This window comes from Selaginella moellendorffii, unplaced genomic scaffold (assembly GCF_000143415.4).
Source record: "Selaginella moellendorffii unplaced genomic scaffold, v1.0 SELMOscaffold_65, whole genome shotgun sequence".
Taxonomy (NCBI): domain Eukaryota; kingdom Viridiplantae; phylum Streptophyta; class Lycopodiopsida; order Selaginellales; family Selaginellaceae; genus Selaginella; species Selaginella moellendorffii.
In genome coordinates this window covers 691,947-707,908 of record NW_003314326.1, presented here as the reverse complement: position 1 = coordinate 707,908, position 15,962 = coordinate 691,947, and positions in this window count along the sequence as shown.

Sequence of the window (15,962 nt, the reverse complement as noted above, 5' to 3'; positions counted from 1 at the left end):
ACTTGACCTTTCACGGTCGTCAATTCCAGTCTCAAATTCATGAGCACCAGCCTCAACTATGTGAGGATAATCTTGTGACTCCTTTATTATTTTGGAGTTTCTATCTTTCTCGTGATCCCAACTATAGTTGTTTACCACAACTACATTAACTAGTTTGCTAAGTCAAAAGCTCATCTAGATCACATCCTCAACTTTCTGAGGAAAACCTTATACTGTTCCCAAGATCCTGAAGTTGTTCCGTTATTGGCCCTTTTCTATCCACCGCTTCACCTACAAGTTCACACATGAATTGTAGTGGAGAGCCATGTTTTCCTGACCTGCTACTCCTCAAGGATAGGCCCACTCCTAGGACCTTCCACTGCCAACACTAGCGGTGATATACTTGAGCACCAATAAAAGTCGGACTAAAGAACAATTCCAATACCAAGTTGTACGTGATTAATTTCTCCATTCTACTTTAGTCACTTAACTACACCTCTGACTACTTGGAGGAGTCTCACTCACAACCTCCATAAGTCCTATTCCAGACTTGGGGCTTGCTATCCCCGAGAATGGCATCCATACCACTCAACCTTTGCACTTGGTCCAAGTGCTCCACGTGTCCGATCCCATGACCGACACCCTAAGGTACCACCGACATATCAGCCCGTTACACTATAGCTATGCCCATTCACCTTGGTCACACCGGTGGTCCAACACCACCTGCATTGCAATCCCGTCTCTCAAAGACTGGGCCATCTGTCCATGAGTGATTATCCCAGATCCACTCCTTAGCATCCTTTGGATGCCCGCAAACATGGGGAATAGCCTTCCTAAATATCTTTTTTCTGGTCCCCACTAAGTCCCTTTCTGTCCATGGCCATGTTTGCCAACACTACCACTGGATCAAGGCCCACAAGCCCGACCACTAAGTCCCACTATCCTCTAGGACTTCCTCACCGTATGACTGTATCCTTGGTCACCACACTAGAGGACTATTCCTCTTCCTTTCCACAATCTAGGACTTTAGGACAACATTTCGAAACACTGTGGCCCTATGTGGGCTTCATGGGTACTCTCCCTGCCTTTCGCCTTTGGGTGCTTTAGCCATGGGCTTAGAGCGAGTTCTATTGAGCCACACCAGGTATCCAAGTAGGTAGTGCCACCCACACTTGGATTGGGAGCATCGGCTAGTCGATCTCCCAGGGGGGTATGAGCCAGCTCTTGAACACTTTACCAAGCTACCCCACTTGTCAATTCGTATTCACTCTAGCCTTGGACTTCCCAGTGGTTATCCCGTCACCCAGCACCTGGGCATAGCCTTCCTGGGCCAAACTAGCCTTTCCTGGCTAAACTAGCTCCACTGGGATCCAACCCCCACACTCTCCCTACTATACTTTTGGAACCCCCCGCAGCCCCCCCCCCCGTCCCCCCTGGGGGACAATCGCTTTGGGCTTTCACCCAACTGCCTGTATTAGTATTCGGACTTGGACTCGAACTCGGACTCGGACCTGGACTCGGACTCGGTCTCGGTGTCGGCCTCGGTCTCGCCCTCGAACTTGGACTCGGTCTTGGTCTCGGTCCCGGTTCCATCTTAGACTCCATCTCAGGTCCATCTCGGACTCCATCTCGGACTCCATCTCAAGTCCATCTCTGGTCCATCTCGGTCTCCATCTCAGATTCCATCTTGGGTCTATCTTAGGTCCATCTCGGACTCCATCTCGGACTCCATCTCAGGTCCATCTCGGGTCCAGCTCGGACTCCATCTCGGACACCATCTCAAACTCCATCTCGGGTCCTTTTTCTAGAGACTCACTTATCGCTCACTTCGTGCTTGTTCCTTGAGCACTTCGTTGAGAGTTTCACTCCCGCTCTTGACCTAGCTTTCAATCCAAACGTGTTACGCTCGTTTGGCTTTCACTTCAGCCACCACCATGTGGTGCCCTTTCGGCTCCAAATTGGGGCTTAGGGATTTGTGTCTCACAAAGGCATCCTTGTAGACAAAAGCAAAACTCAAGTAATTAAAATAATTTATCTACCACATAATTTGAAAAGTCTATGTTGCTTTCAAAGCAATATTGGGTATTATAAGCGTTTTATAAAAGCTAACACAAAAATTGCCAAGCCATTTACTGATCTTTTAAAGAAAGATATTTCATTTATATAAAAGAATTTTTAAGACTTAAACAATGCCTTAAAAAGACACTTATACTTGTTAAGCCAAATTGGACAAAAGAGTTTCACCTACTAGTGGATACTTTTGATATTGTTACAGATGCTCTAAACCCTAAACCGGACGAACTCCTAGATGTTCACTTATTTGCAATCACTGTGCCTACCACTTGGTTGGAAGATATATAAATCTATCTTTTTACAAGCACTATTCCAGCTCACTATAACTCACCAGAGAAATTTATTTTAAGGACACAACCTTACTCTGTCGTGGGGAAGCATCTATATAAATTAGGCATCAATAGAACACTAAGGAGATATGTTAATAAGCAAGAAGGAGTGAAATCCTAAAAGAAGCTCATTTAACCCATTAGGAGGCCATTTTGTAGATGAAATCACTGCAAGTAAAGTTTTATAAGTAGGGTTGTAGTGGCCTACACTTTAGAAAGACACAACAATTTTTTGCAAAAATTATGATATTTGCTAAATGAATAAATTGCAGTCTAAAAAACAAATCCACGAACTAAATCCTACCTATCCATATGAAGCATTTCATAAATGGGGATTGGATTTTGTAGAATTTATAATAACAAGCAATAAGAGGAACAAATACATTTTAGTCACCACTAATTATGTGACTAAATGTGTTAGGAATCCCCTAATTCTTGCCACATTCTTGACTTTCACCGGATTCTTGACCCACAGACCACATTCCTGACTCTCGAGACACTTCCCTATTCCTGACTCTCTAATTTCTTGTATGATTCCTGAGTTTCAAACCACATTCCTCATGATGATGTGGCGCCTCCTTGACCTCAACTATATTTAGGCCGTCCTTGATCCATCAACCTATAGTATATATAGGTTAGCCTTGTTCCATTTCTCCACAATCTGAATCAATGCCAGTTTAAGGCTTTTTATTCGTTTCCACAAGCTTTTCTCTTTGTCTTCTGCATTTTCCAGTCCTGATCTTGTTAGAGGTCCTGACAGTTTGATTCAGGTTGTGTTTTTTGCTTTTGCTTTAGCTTGTTTTGATTGTTTGACTGCCTTTGCCTTTTTCCCCCTTTTTCCCCCTTTTTCTTTCTTCTTTGCCGATGGAGTCTCCAAGCCATCCTGATTTTTTTGCTGAAGTCTTTGCAAAAATCTAGTCTAAGAATACCGAGCTGAAGGCAACCCTTCTTCACATGCAATAGGTGCTTGCTTCACTTTCAGCTCAAGGATCAAGTAGAGTTCTTGAGCCGAAGGTGAGTTTCCCGGCGAAGTTCTTAGGCAAACATTCGGAGCTTCACAGATTCCTGAACCAGATGGAGCTAATCTTCGCACTTCAACATCGGCAGTACCCCACTTCTAAGTCTCAAATTGGCGCGATTGGGATGTTGCTTGAAGGTGCAGCTTTGTCATGGTTTTCTCCTCTCATGGAGAAGAGCATGAAAGGGGTCGTGGTTCCAGAGCTGATGGATCTTCGGTTGTTCAAAAAGAAGCTCGAAGCATGTTTTGGTGAGACAGATCAGGTTTGGGCTGCCACCACAAAGATGAGACATCTCTCTTAGGGGTCTTGTCCTACCTTGATCTATGCTGCGGAGTTCCAACTCCTTGCCTTGGACACTCAGTGGGATAAGCAGGCCCTGATTGATCAATTTCGTTTTAGCCTCAACAACGGTGTCAAGGATTTGTTGCTCACCATGGAGGATCCCACAGACTTGTCAGATGCCATCAACAAAGCTGTTTGATGCAACAATCATCTCTTTGAACGACATTAGGAAAGTCGCCATGTCGTCGTTTTCCCGTCCCAGACTCAAAATTCCCAACTTGAGTCTTCGGGTTACTCCTGAACCTATTGCTCCGGTCCCAATGGATATTTCTGGTACTCCCTGACTCATCAGAGGGAAGTTGAGTGCTGTTGAGAAGCAACATTGAGTATCTCATAATCTTTGCCTCTACTATGCTGATCCTAATCACAAAGCAGCTGTGTGTCCCAAGAAGCCTCCTCGACTGCTCGAGTTCACTCTACCTCAAGGTCCACCTCTATTGCAGTTGGGAAATAACCCTGTCCAAATAGAGTAGGAGCTATCTGTTTGGACTCCCTGAATAAAAATCACTTTTCTTCTTTATCAAGTTCCTCACCAACTTTCATCAAAGCCACCACCAATTCCCGCAACTTCCGCATTCCATGTCTCCTTTCTTTCACCGGACAATCAAAACTCAAGGCTCTGGCACTACTAGACTCGGGTGCAACTTCCTGCTTCATGGACACGGACTTTGCTGCACGACATCACATTCCTCTTTTTCCTACCATATGGGATCTGAGGGTTGAAGGCATTGGCGAGCATTTTGTGTCTCCATCTTCTGGACTTAAGGAAACGTTGCCCGTTCAAGTACACATCAGGTCCACATCATCGATATCACCTTCAACATCATCAACAGTAAGTCCTCCTTTGTGGTGCTCGGCCTTCCTTGGTTCCAACTGCACCAGCCTCATATTTGTAGGAAGGAATTACAGCTTGTCTCTCCCACGTCACCATCTCCCACATCTTCCCCTGCTATTCATCGAGTCCAAATTAGGAAAAGTTCCCTAAACTCAAATCGGGGTTTTGTTCCTGACTCTACGAAATTTTCACCCTCTTCTTTTCCCTCTCTTCCATCTTACACTGAATAGTATCCTCGTCTCATCATTCCATTCAATCATACACCTCCTCCTATCTCCACAATCACTATGTAAGAACTCTTTCATGAAGAATCTGTTTTCCTTTTTTCTTTGCATGTTTCTCCTATCAGTCTTCCTGAGAAGTATCATGATTTTGGGGATGTGTTTGACAAGAAAAAAGCTAGTGTACTGCCTATTCCTCAGCCTTACGACTGTCCCATTGATTTATAGGAAGGAGCATCACCTCCATGGGGGCATATCTATGGGTTATCCCTGTCCGAGCTTAAGGCCCTCAAAGAGTAAGTGGATGAGAACCTTGCCTTGGGGTACATTCAACATTCGCAATCCCTGGATGGAGCGCCTGACTTCTTTGTCAAGAAGAAGGATGGGAGTTTGCAATTAGTCATCGACTACTGAGGTTTGAACCAGGTGACTATTCAGAACTGTTATCTGCTGCCCCTAATCTCGGACCTATTGGAACACCTTGGCGGTGCCTGCTTCTTCACTAAGATCAACCTCTGTGGAGCATACAACCTGATCCGGATTTGGCTTGGTGATGAATGGAAGATTGCGTTCCGAACCCGCTATAGCCACTTCGAGTACACTGTCATGCCGTTTGGCTTGACAAATGCTCCAGCAGTTTTCCAACACATGGCAAACAATGTCTTTTGGGAGTTTCTTGATCAGATGGTGATTGTCTACCTCGACGACATCCTCATTTACTAAAAAACTCAAGAGGAGCACAACGAGCATGTGCGCAAGGTGCTGGCGAAGCTACGAGAACACGGCTTAAACGCGAAGCTTGAGAAATGTTCATTCGATTAGGAGTCTGTGGAGTTCCTTGGGTACATTATCACTCCTGAGGGTATCACGATGGATCATGCCAAAGTCAAGACTATTCTCGAATGGGAGCCTCCACAATTAATGTCAGATGTTCACGTTTTCCTTGGCTTCACCAACTTCTACTGCAAATTCATTGATCACTACTTCGACATTGTCCTTCCTCTCATGCATCTCACTTGCAAGGATGTTTCCTTCTCTTGGTCTACTGCTACCCAGCAGGCCTTCGACACACTCAAGGTGGCCTTCAGTTTTGCTCCCGTCTTGATCCACGCTGATCCCTCACAACCTTTCTTCATCGAGGCAGATGCCTCCAACTTTGCCTTTGGTGCTGTACTGTCTCAACTCAGAGCAGATCAAGAATTTCATCTGGTCACTTTCCATTCTCGGAAATTCTAGCTTGTAGAGATCAATTACGAAATCCACGACAAGGAGCTCCTTGCCATCGTGGATTCCTTTGGAGAGTGGCGTCGTTTCTTGGAGGGGGCGAGCCATCAAACAATGGTCTAGACTGATCATAAAAATCTTGAGTACTTTGCCACTTCCCGAGTTTTGAGCCGTCGTCAAGCAAGGTGGGCACAATTTCTAAGTCGGTTTGACTTTGTTATCAAGTACAGACCTAGAAAGCTTCATGGCCTTCCTGATGCTCTTTCAAGGCGCTCCTATCTCAGTCTCAGGCCTTGTAATCCTACCTCCGATCAACAGGATTAGGTTATCCTCGGTCCTGATCGGCTTCAAGTTATGGCAATTTCTTTGGCCCCTCAGGACTCCTCCTTGATGGATGCAATCAGAAACGATCTTCAATCTGACGACCTCGCCAGTGACATTTTCCTCCATCTTCAAGCTGGACACCCAGTGACTCCTGACTACCGGCGATTTGACGAGTTCGAGTTCTTAGATGGCTTATTGTACCGTGGGTAGCAGCTTTACGTTTCTGAAGGTGATGCTCAAAGGTTGGTCCTGAAGTACTTGACAAACAACAATCCACGAAAGAAAATTGAAGAGAAACCAAAGGAAGGAGAAGGAGCACCCGTCGAGTGGTCTTTCCCAGGTAGAGCCTGAACGACGAAACCACATCTCTATCATTACCGTGTTCATGTTTTCCACAGGGAAACTTGATAGGAAGAGGATTGATTGAATGGTGTGATGGACCTCCTGTAAGTCCGCTATGGTACCCTAGATGTAATCTAACTAACTCATATGCTACTTCAGGTTACCAATATGGTCTCCCTGGGTGGTCCTCACACTGGCATCGCGTCTTTGCCTCTTTGCGCAGTGCGTATGCTCCATTTCATTCGGGTTGCCTCTTGACGAGCTGATAATTTTTAGGCCTATTCCTTCTATGCATTGGCCGATATCAGCCTTCATATGGGCGTGCCATGATAGCCCGACTGCTGGTCACTTTGGCATTGCAAAAACCTATGAGCTGGTTGCACAAGACTTTTGGTGGCCTCACATAGACGACTACATCAAAGCTTTTGTTACCTCCTGTGACACTTGCGCCTAGAATAAGGTCCCTCACCACCTTCCTTCAGATTTGTTTCATTCCCTCCCTGTCCCTTCAGGTTCCTCGGAATCCATCTCTATGGATTTCTTGAGTGATCTTCTGAGTTCTGGAGGCTTCAACAGCATTTTAGTTGTGGTGGATCACTTCACAAAGATGGCGCACTTCCTGCTGTGTACCAAGGAGTTTTCGGGCGAAGACATGGCAAAATTGGTATTTAGGGAAATTTTCCGACTTCATGGAATTCTTGTAAATGTGGTTTTGGATTGGGGACCTCAGTTCATCTCTCATTTCTAGCAACGGTTTTATCAGTTGCTTGGAGTGAAGGCTAACCTCGCTTCAGTGTATCATCCTCAAACTGATGGACAGTCCGAGCGAACGATTCAGATGTTGGAACAATTCCTGAGGTGCTTCATCAACTATCATTAGAATGACTGGTTTGATATCCTTCCCCTTGCTGAGTTCTCCTGTAACAACTCTGTTCACTCCTCCCTTTGAGTTTCCCCCTTCTTTGCAAATTCTGGCCGAAATCCCTGATTCAATCTCTCACTTCCTTCTCCATCCAAATCCTCTCGTTCAAATCCCCACTTTGAGGTATTTGTCTCCAACCTCCAAGAAATCCACAACTCCATCTCCTTCCACCTCCATCGTGCTCAGGAATCTCACAAAACATTTGCCAATGTCCATCGTCAGGATTGTCCCCCTTACAATAAAGGGGATAAAGTCTAGCTATCTCCACCACCAGGCCATGTCCCAAACTTGATTTTAAGCACCTCGGTCCTTCCCTATCACTGCTATCATTAATCCTATCACCTATCACCTTGCACTTCCCTCCTTATATCAAATTCACCCCTTTTTCACTCCTCTCTTCTTAAGCCTTATGTAAGCAACCAAAAAGAACGACTTGAGAGACGATCCATAGGGGTTCTGTAAGCAACCAAAGGGAACGACTCGAGAGATGGTCCATGGGGTTCAAATATAGAGGGAAAGGGCCCATGAACAAGAGTGCACCCCCTTTTCCAATCGGTCAAGGGTCTTGGGATAGTTGGAGTTAAGCGTCTTTGGGTTTGAATAGTACTGGGCTGGGTGACCTCCCGGGAAGTCCAAATTTAGGAGCTTACATTTGGTATCAGAGGGGTCTCGGGTCCGACTCTGTTGGTTGGCTAGGGGAATCACACCACATGTTGATTGACATCTGGCTGGTCCAATTTGCTCCCGCTGGGCTCGACCCGAGGGGTAGGGTGTCAAGAGAGCTGGGCTCGACCCGAGGGGTAGGGTGTCAAGAGAGCGAGGCTCTCGGGAGAGCTGCGGCTCTCAGCTTTTGTTCACGAGGGCGTGAACTTGTAGGGAAGCGTGGTGGATTGTAAGCAACCAAAGGGAACAACTCGAGAGAAGGTGTGGCGCAACGGAAGGTGTGGCGAAGCTGTTCTTCGAACAAGTGGTTCGAGTGCGGGGAAGGCCGGAAGAGATTATCTCAGATCGAGATAAGATCTTCACCAGTAGGTTCTGGAGGACACTCCTAGAACAGTATCGCACCAAGTTGAAATTCAGCACAGCCTATCACCCACAGACAGGTAATGGGTATTAAGTCAAGATTGATGGCACTAACACTTCTTGACAGACGGACAAATGGAAAGGGTGAATAGGCAGCTGGAGGATTATTTGCGATGCTATGTCTCGGGAGACCAGACCGACTGGGTAAGTCATTTGGGACTTGCGGAAATGTGTTATAACAACTCACCACATTCGAGCATCGGGGTGAGTCCATGGGAAGTCATCAATGGGCGAGCTATTGAAGGTCCTGTGGAACTCGGCATGGCCGAGTATCATGGAGAGTTACCCGCAGTGGAGGCATTCACGGCGAAAAGACTCAACATTTGGAATCTAGTGAGGGATTCCTTGGAACGGGCTCAACAAAGACAAACTAAGTACGCGAACCAAAAGTGCCAAGATGTAAAGTTCCAACCTAGGGAAAAGGTGTGGTTGAACACGGGATGTGGAGTTCCAAGCTGGGGAGAAGGTGTGGCTGAACACCAAGAACCTCAGGCTACCAAGTGGGATTAGCCGAAAGTTGACCCAAAGGTAAAAATGCATGTATTCCTGTAAATGAATTGATCTTGAGTTCCTTAAGCAGGTTCGCGGGGCCTTACGAGATTGAGGCTCGAATCGGTAAAGTGGCTTACCGTCTCCGACTTCCTCGAGAGATGGGGAAGATGCATCCCGTGTTCCATGTGAACTTACTCAAGCCGTATTTTGAGGATCCGCTTCGCAAGGACCAAGTAAGACCTTTACCTGAGGTTATCCAAGGGGAGGAGGAATACGAAGTCGAGGCCATCCTCAATGCGCGCAAGAGCAAGCGACAAGGACGCGAGGTGAGAGAGTTCCATGTGAAGTGGAAAGGATTTCCACACTGCGAAGCAACATGGGAACCGGAGGAGAACCTAGCAAACGCGCGAGATCTTGTGGAGGAATTTCTGCATGGTAGAACTCTATGTACTTATGCAAAGTTCAATTAAAAGTATCAATTTGAGAAGTTGAGCAATGGCATATGTTGGGACCCGAAGGCGCGCCGAAGGTAAGCTAATTAGCATGGGTTAGCTAGGTCAACCAGGCGTAGGGAGCTACGCCTAACTCCTTGCGGGGATGTCGAATCCGTAGACGTATTCTACAGAGGTTGGGTTCGAGTCCCAACCCCCTAGTAAAGCAAGGCTGGGTTCAAGTCCCGACCCCATACTAGGGCGTGGTGAGGTGAGGAGTATAGGGACACCTATATTCCGTTGTCATGGGCTCTTGGCCGGGGAGGCTGACTTAGGCACACCGCTAAGTGGGGGGATGCCCCCGGAGACATGGTCAACAAGTCGTAGGATAAAAAAGAGACGTTCGATGTGGGCATCGAACTTCTTCTATGGGTGGTGGAGTTGTAAGGAACCAACTCGCCGAGGTGTCGTAGGCTAAAGGAACCCCGAAAGCATGACCAAAATGACAAAGAGTTCATCGGATGGGACCAAGTCAAAGATCGAGTCCAAGACCGACTCTAGGACCGAGTTCGAGATAGAGTCCGGAATCGAGTCCAAGACCGACTCGGGGACCGAGTTCGAGTCCGAGTTCGAGACCGAGTTCGAGACGGAGTCCGAGATCTGAAATCGGGTCCGAGACCGAGTCCGAGGTCGAGTCCGAGGTCGGGTCCGAGATCGAGTCCGAGATCGAATCCGAGACCGAATCCGAAGTCGGATCCGAAATCGGATCCGAGATCGAGCCAGAGACTAAGTCCCAGTACTAATACGGGTCAAGGGGTGAAAGCCCAAAGCATGTGTCTCCCAGGGGGGGGGGGGCTGCAGGGGGTTCCAAAAGTATAGTAGGGATAGTGAGGTCCAGGAACCAGTTTTGAAGGGACTCTCCAGTGGAGCTCCTAAACCGACTTGAGGTTGAGACTGGGACCAAGGGGCCTTGGGTGGGAGTGAGCATGGACTTGGCTGGTGCCGGAGGGGCCATCCAAGGAAGTGCTCAAGAGTAGCTCCCACTCCCGAAAGGGAAACCGATTGCGGTGCTCCCGGCTCATGTGGAGTGGTGCCCCACTTGAGTACTATGCGGCTCATTGGTCCTCGCCCTTCCTAGGGGCTTGGGCCTTCCTTCGGGATGGAAGTGGGGGGCGAGAGGTACCCATACCGGGCCGCTAGGCCACGGTGTTTCGCCCCGACGTCCCGAAGCAAGTGTTGCACTCAAGACTTGGGATTTAGAGGGTCCCATGATCAAGTCTTGTGGTACCAAGGGATGTTAGGAACCTGGAAGCTTGGTGTGCTTGGCTGCTTGTGCTTGCGGGGAGTGTAGCCGAACCTTAAGTCCAGTCTAACCCGGGGAGGGGGATTGGGAGTGATTTGGGAATCCGTGGAAGGATGGCTAACACTCCGTTGCTCGTGTAGTGAGTAGCTGAAACCAAGTAGGAGCTGGTACCATAGGCGAGAACCTTGGCAAGGGAACTTAGCAAAAGCCAAGGCAGTGTTGGACGGATAGACGAGGTAAGCTAGCAAATTGGAAAGGAAAAATTTGTGGCTTACAGGTTCAAATATAGAGGGAAAGGGCCCATGAACAAAAGTGCACCCCCTTTTCCAATTGGTTAAGGGTCTTGGGATAGTGGAGTTAAGCGTCCTTGGGTTTGAATAGTACTGGGCTAGGTGACCTCCCGGGAAGTCCAAACTCAGGAGCTTACATTTGGTATCGGAGCAGTCTCGTGTCCGACTCTGTTGGTTGGCTAGGGGAATCACACCACATGTTGATTGACATCTGGCTGGTCCAGTTTGCTCCTGCTGGGCTCGACCCAAGGGGTAGGGTGTCAAGAGAGCAGGGCTCTCGGGAGAGCTGGGGCTCTCAGCTTCCGTTCACGAGGGCTTGAACTTGCAGGGAAGCGTGGTGGATTGTAAGCAACCAAAGAGAACAACTTAAGAGACGATCCATAGGGGTTCAAATATAGAGGGAAAGGGCCCATGAACAAGAGTGCACCCCCTTTTCCAAAGGTTAAGGGTCTTGGGATAGTGGAGTTAAGCATCCTTGGGTTTGAATAGTACTAGGCTGGGTGACCTCCCGGAAAGTCCAAACTCAGGAGCTTACACCTTATATTCCTAGTTCTATTCCAAATTCGGTCATTCCTCTGCCTCCACTAGTGTAGCTCGAGGATGGGTCTGAGTATGAGGTTCAGGACATCCTTGATTCCAAGATCTCACGGTCTAAACTTTACTATCTTGTAGACTAGAAGGGTTACGGAGCTGAGGAACGCACTTGGGAACCTGCGGACAACCTAATTCATTCTCCTGACCTTATTCAGGACTTCCACCGCTGCTATCCTTCTCATCCCAGTCCTCATTCTTTTCATTCTCCATCTCCCGTCCCTCCCCGCCCATCTCATCCTCCTCTTTGTTCTCATTCACATCCTCATTCCACTTGTTCTTGAGGAGGGGGTGTTGTCAGGAATCCCCCAATTCTTGCCACATTCCTGACTCTTGCCAGATTCCTGACCTGTAGACCACATTCCTAACTCTCAAGACACTTCCCTATTCTTGACTCTCTGATTTCCCATATGATTCCTAAGTCTCGAACCACATTCCTGATGATGACGTGGTGCCTCGTCGACCTCAGCTATATCTAGGCCGTCCTCGATCCAAGAGTGGTGGAGCATCATCAACCTATAGTATATATAGGTTAACCTTGTTCCATTTCTCCACAATCTAAATCAATGCCAGTCTAAAGTGTCTCCTTCGTTTCCACTAGCTTTTCTCTTTGTCTTCTACATTTTCCAATCTTGATTTTGTTGGGGGTCTTGACAAAATGAATAGAAACTATGCTTATGAAATAGGCCACAGCTGCTAACACTACCAAATTCTTTTATGAAAACATCATTGTAAGATTTGGTTTGCCCAAAGAAATCATCATAGATAAAGGCACCCATTTCATCAATGAAACAATAGAAATTTTTATACAAGAATTTATCCTCAAGCACAAAAAGTCCATGTTATATTACCCGTAAGGGAATGGCCAGGTTGGATCTATTAACAAAGTGCTTAAGAATATCTTAAAAAAGATTGTAAACGACAATAAAAAAGATTAAGACAAGTAAATCCTAGATGCTTTGTGGGTTTATAGGATTGCATATAAAGTAATCACAGGCATGACACTATTTTGTCTTACTTATGGCCAGGAAGCTTTACCGCTTATGGAATTTATAATTCCCTTTTTGCATATCACAATTAAAAATGGCCTAGACGAAAAAAAGGTCTTAAGCAAAGAGTTGCTAAACTAGAAAACTTAAACAAGCTTAAACTTAGAGCAATCTGGGTCTGAGATGGACCCGAAATAGAGTCTAAGATGGAGTCCGAGATGGACCCGGGATGGAGTCCGAAATGGACTTAAGATGGAGTCCGAGATGGACCTGAGATAGAGTCCAAGATGGACTTAAAATGGAGTCCGAAATAGAGTTTGAGATAGAACCAAGACTGAGACCGAGTTCGAGTTCGAATACTAATATATGCTATTGGGTGAAAGCCCAAAGCAATCGCCCCCCCAAGGAAGGGGGGGGGGGGGGGCTGCAAGGGGTTCCAAAAATGTGACCAACCTATGTGTTGGGTGATGATATATCCATTGAGACAGAGGAGTTCAAAGTTAGAGTGAATACGAACTGACAAGTGGGGTAACTTGATGAAGAGTTCAAGAGCCGACTCTAGTTCCCCTAAGAGATCGAATGGTTGATGCTCCTAGTCCAAGTGGGGGTGGCACTACCTACTTGGATACTTGGCATGGCTTAACAGAACTTCACTCTAGCCCCATGGCTATAGCACCCAAATGCAAAAGGTAAGGAGAATACCTATGAGGCTCGTATAGGGCTATGGTGTTCCAAAATGTTATCCTAAAATCCTAAATTGTGGAGAGGAAGAAGAGCAATCCTTTAATGTAGTGACCAAGGATGCAATCACATAGTGAAAAAGTCCCAAAGGATAGTGGGACTTAATGGTCAAGCCTGTGAGCCTTGACCCAGTGGCAGTATTGGCAAATAGGGCCATAGACAGAAAGGGACTTAGTGAGGACCAAAAAAGGGATATTAGAGAAGGTTGTTCCCTATGTCTATGGGCATCCTAAGGATGCTAAGGAGTGAATCTAAAATGATCACTTATGGATGAATGGTCTAGTATTTGAAAAACTGGATTGTGATGTAGGTAGTGTTGGATCACCATGTGACAAAAGTGAATGGGTATGGCATTAGCATAACGGGCTGATATGTCGATGGTACCTTTGGGTGATGGTCATGGGATTGGATTTGTGAAGCATTTGGACCAAATGTAAAGGTTGAGTGGCATGGATGCATGTTTGGGGCTAGCAAGCCCTAAGTCCAAAATATGACTTATGGAGGTTGTGAGTGAGACTTCTTTAAGTGGTTGGAAGTGTGGTTAAGTGATTAAAGTAGAATGGCAAATTTAATCACTTACAGTTCCGCTTTGTGATTATCTTATGATAAATCACCATAAGATAAAGGGTAAAAACCATGTGTACTACAGTTGTAAATTTAGCTCTTCTTCCTTTTGTGGGGAATCACTCTAGTTGTTTTGTGTTTCATTACTCTCAGCTGAAGTAGAGGTGTTTTCTATGTGCCAATACTGCCGAGTAGCATATGGATTCCCGTATTCTGGATGACCATCAAAGTCATGATTTCCTTTTCATTAAAGTGTACCTAATATGTTTTCAGCTCACTCTTTTTTAAACTTTTCTCTAGCTTGATTGAGCAATTTAATCCATTTTGAAAGGAGGTTAAGATCATGGATATCATGAGCAAGTGCTCTATAAACTCGTTCTAGATCTTGTGAATACTTTTTTTTAGATTGCTTTTTATTCATTAGATTGTGAAGGGAAATATTGTATATCTATCACCTTGTTTGGTATAAATAGTGATAGTTTTATGCATAAGAACTATGCTCTCTAAAGATTTATAGGTAAAATCAATTGTTAGTCTATGCCTACTTATTTCAAGGTCAGTTGGTGTTGCTATTATGGCAAGCCTAGTTATTATGCCTCGTTTGTGGAGTGAGTGGTACAAGGTTTTAGTATGCAATATATTCCCTTTATAAATTGGCCTATCAATCACTTTTAGGAGTAAGCACTTAACTTTCTGATCAATTTCAAAATGGAGATGGTTTTCCTCTAGAGGCTAAATGTCTAGGACATCTCTTATATAAAAGTCCCAAAAATTTCTCGAGCAACAAATGTTAATTTTCACAGTGTATCTATCTTGCTCATGTGTGATCCATCTTAAAATAAATTTACTCTACAAAATTTAGTTGCTTATCAATTCAAATTCCAGAATAATCCAACATCTATTAGCCCAATTATTAACAAGTGTATTTCTACTTATCCCTACCAATACACTGGGGTGTATGCCTTTTGTTGGGAGCACAGTCAGTGGGGAGAAGTTGTACAATGCCTTCAATAAGATAGGTTTCTACATTAATGATCATAATCAATTGCCTTGATTGCTGTGGGCAAAGGAATTTTGAGTGTTTTCAAAGAATGAGCATGATCAAGCAAAGCAACTTTGTGGCTCCATCCATCCAAGATTATAATAAATAACCAAGCAATGTAAGCGTTGCTGACTAAAAGAAATAAAATAAAATTATTTTATCATAAAATGTTCCTATATCTACAATTTTATTGAGAATGATCTTTTTATGCATTCAATTTTTACTTATATTTTATAATGGAGTAGAGTGGATATATCTAGGATATACTTGGATACTTCTAAATATAAAATTTTATATGATTTAGATATATGTCAATTTTATAATTTCCCCAAACATATTTATAACTTATAATCTAGTATATTCTAATTAGATTAATTTTTGTTTACAATTGAAGTGACATATTTGACAGATTAATTAAGGAGCAGCATATTATTACATTTTATATGTGGTGCTTTGTTGGTAGGCTTCCAATAGAAACCTAGTGCTAACACTCGGCCGGCATATTAACGGTGGTAAAATAAGCAAGTTAGAATGGTCATTGGCATTAAGACTCAGGCTCTTCGATGCAGTTGGACAGCACTGTGAAATCACCCTCAGTTTAGTTAGTGCACGGTTATCATTTACATGAAGAAAATACCTTTCCAGTACATTTGGCCAAACTTATTATTGGAAGGAAAAATATAGCGTGCAATTCGTAAAAGGGTGGATTTTACAATGGTGGATTTCACTCACACCACGTGTATGCCTGTTATTGGTCCACGTGTATTATGAGTGTGAGAAAAACACAAGCATAGAATATTTTACGAATATCCAATCCTTATGCCCT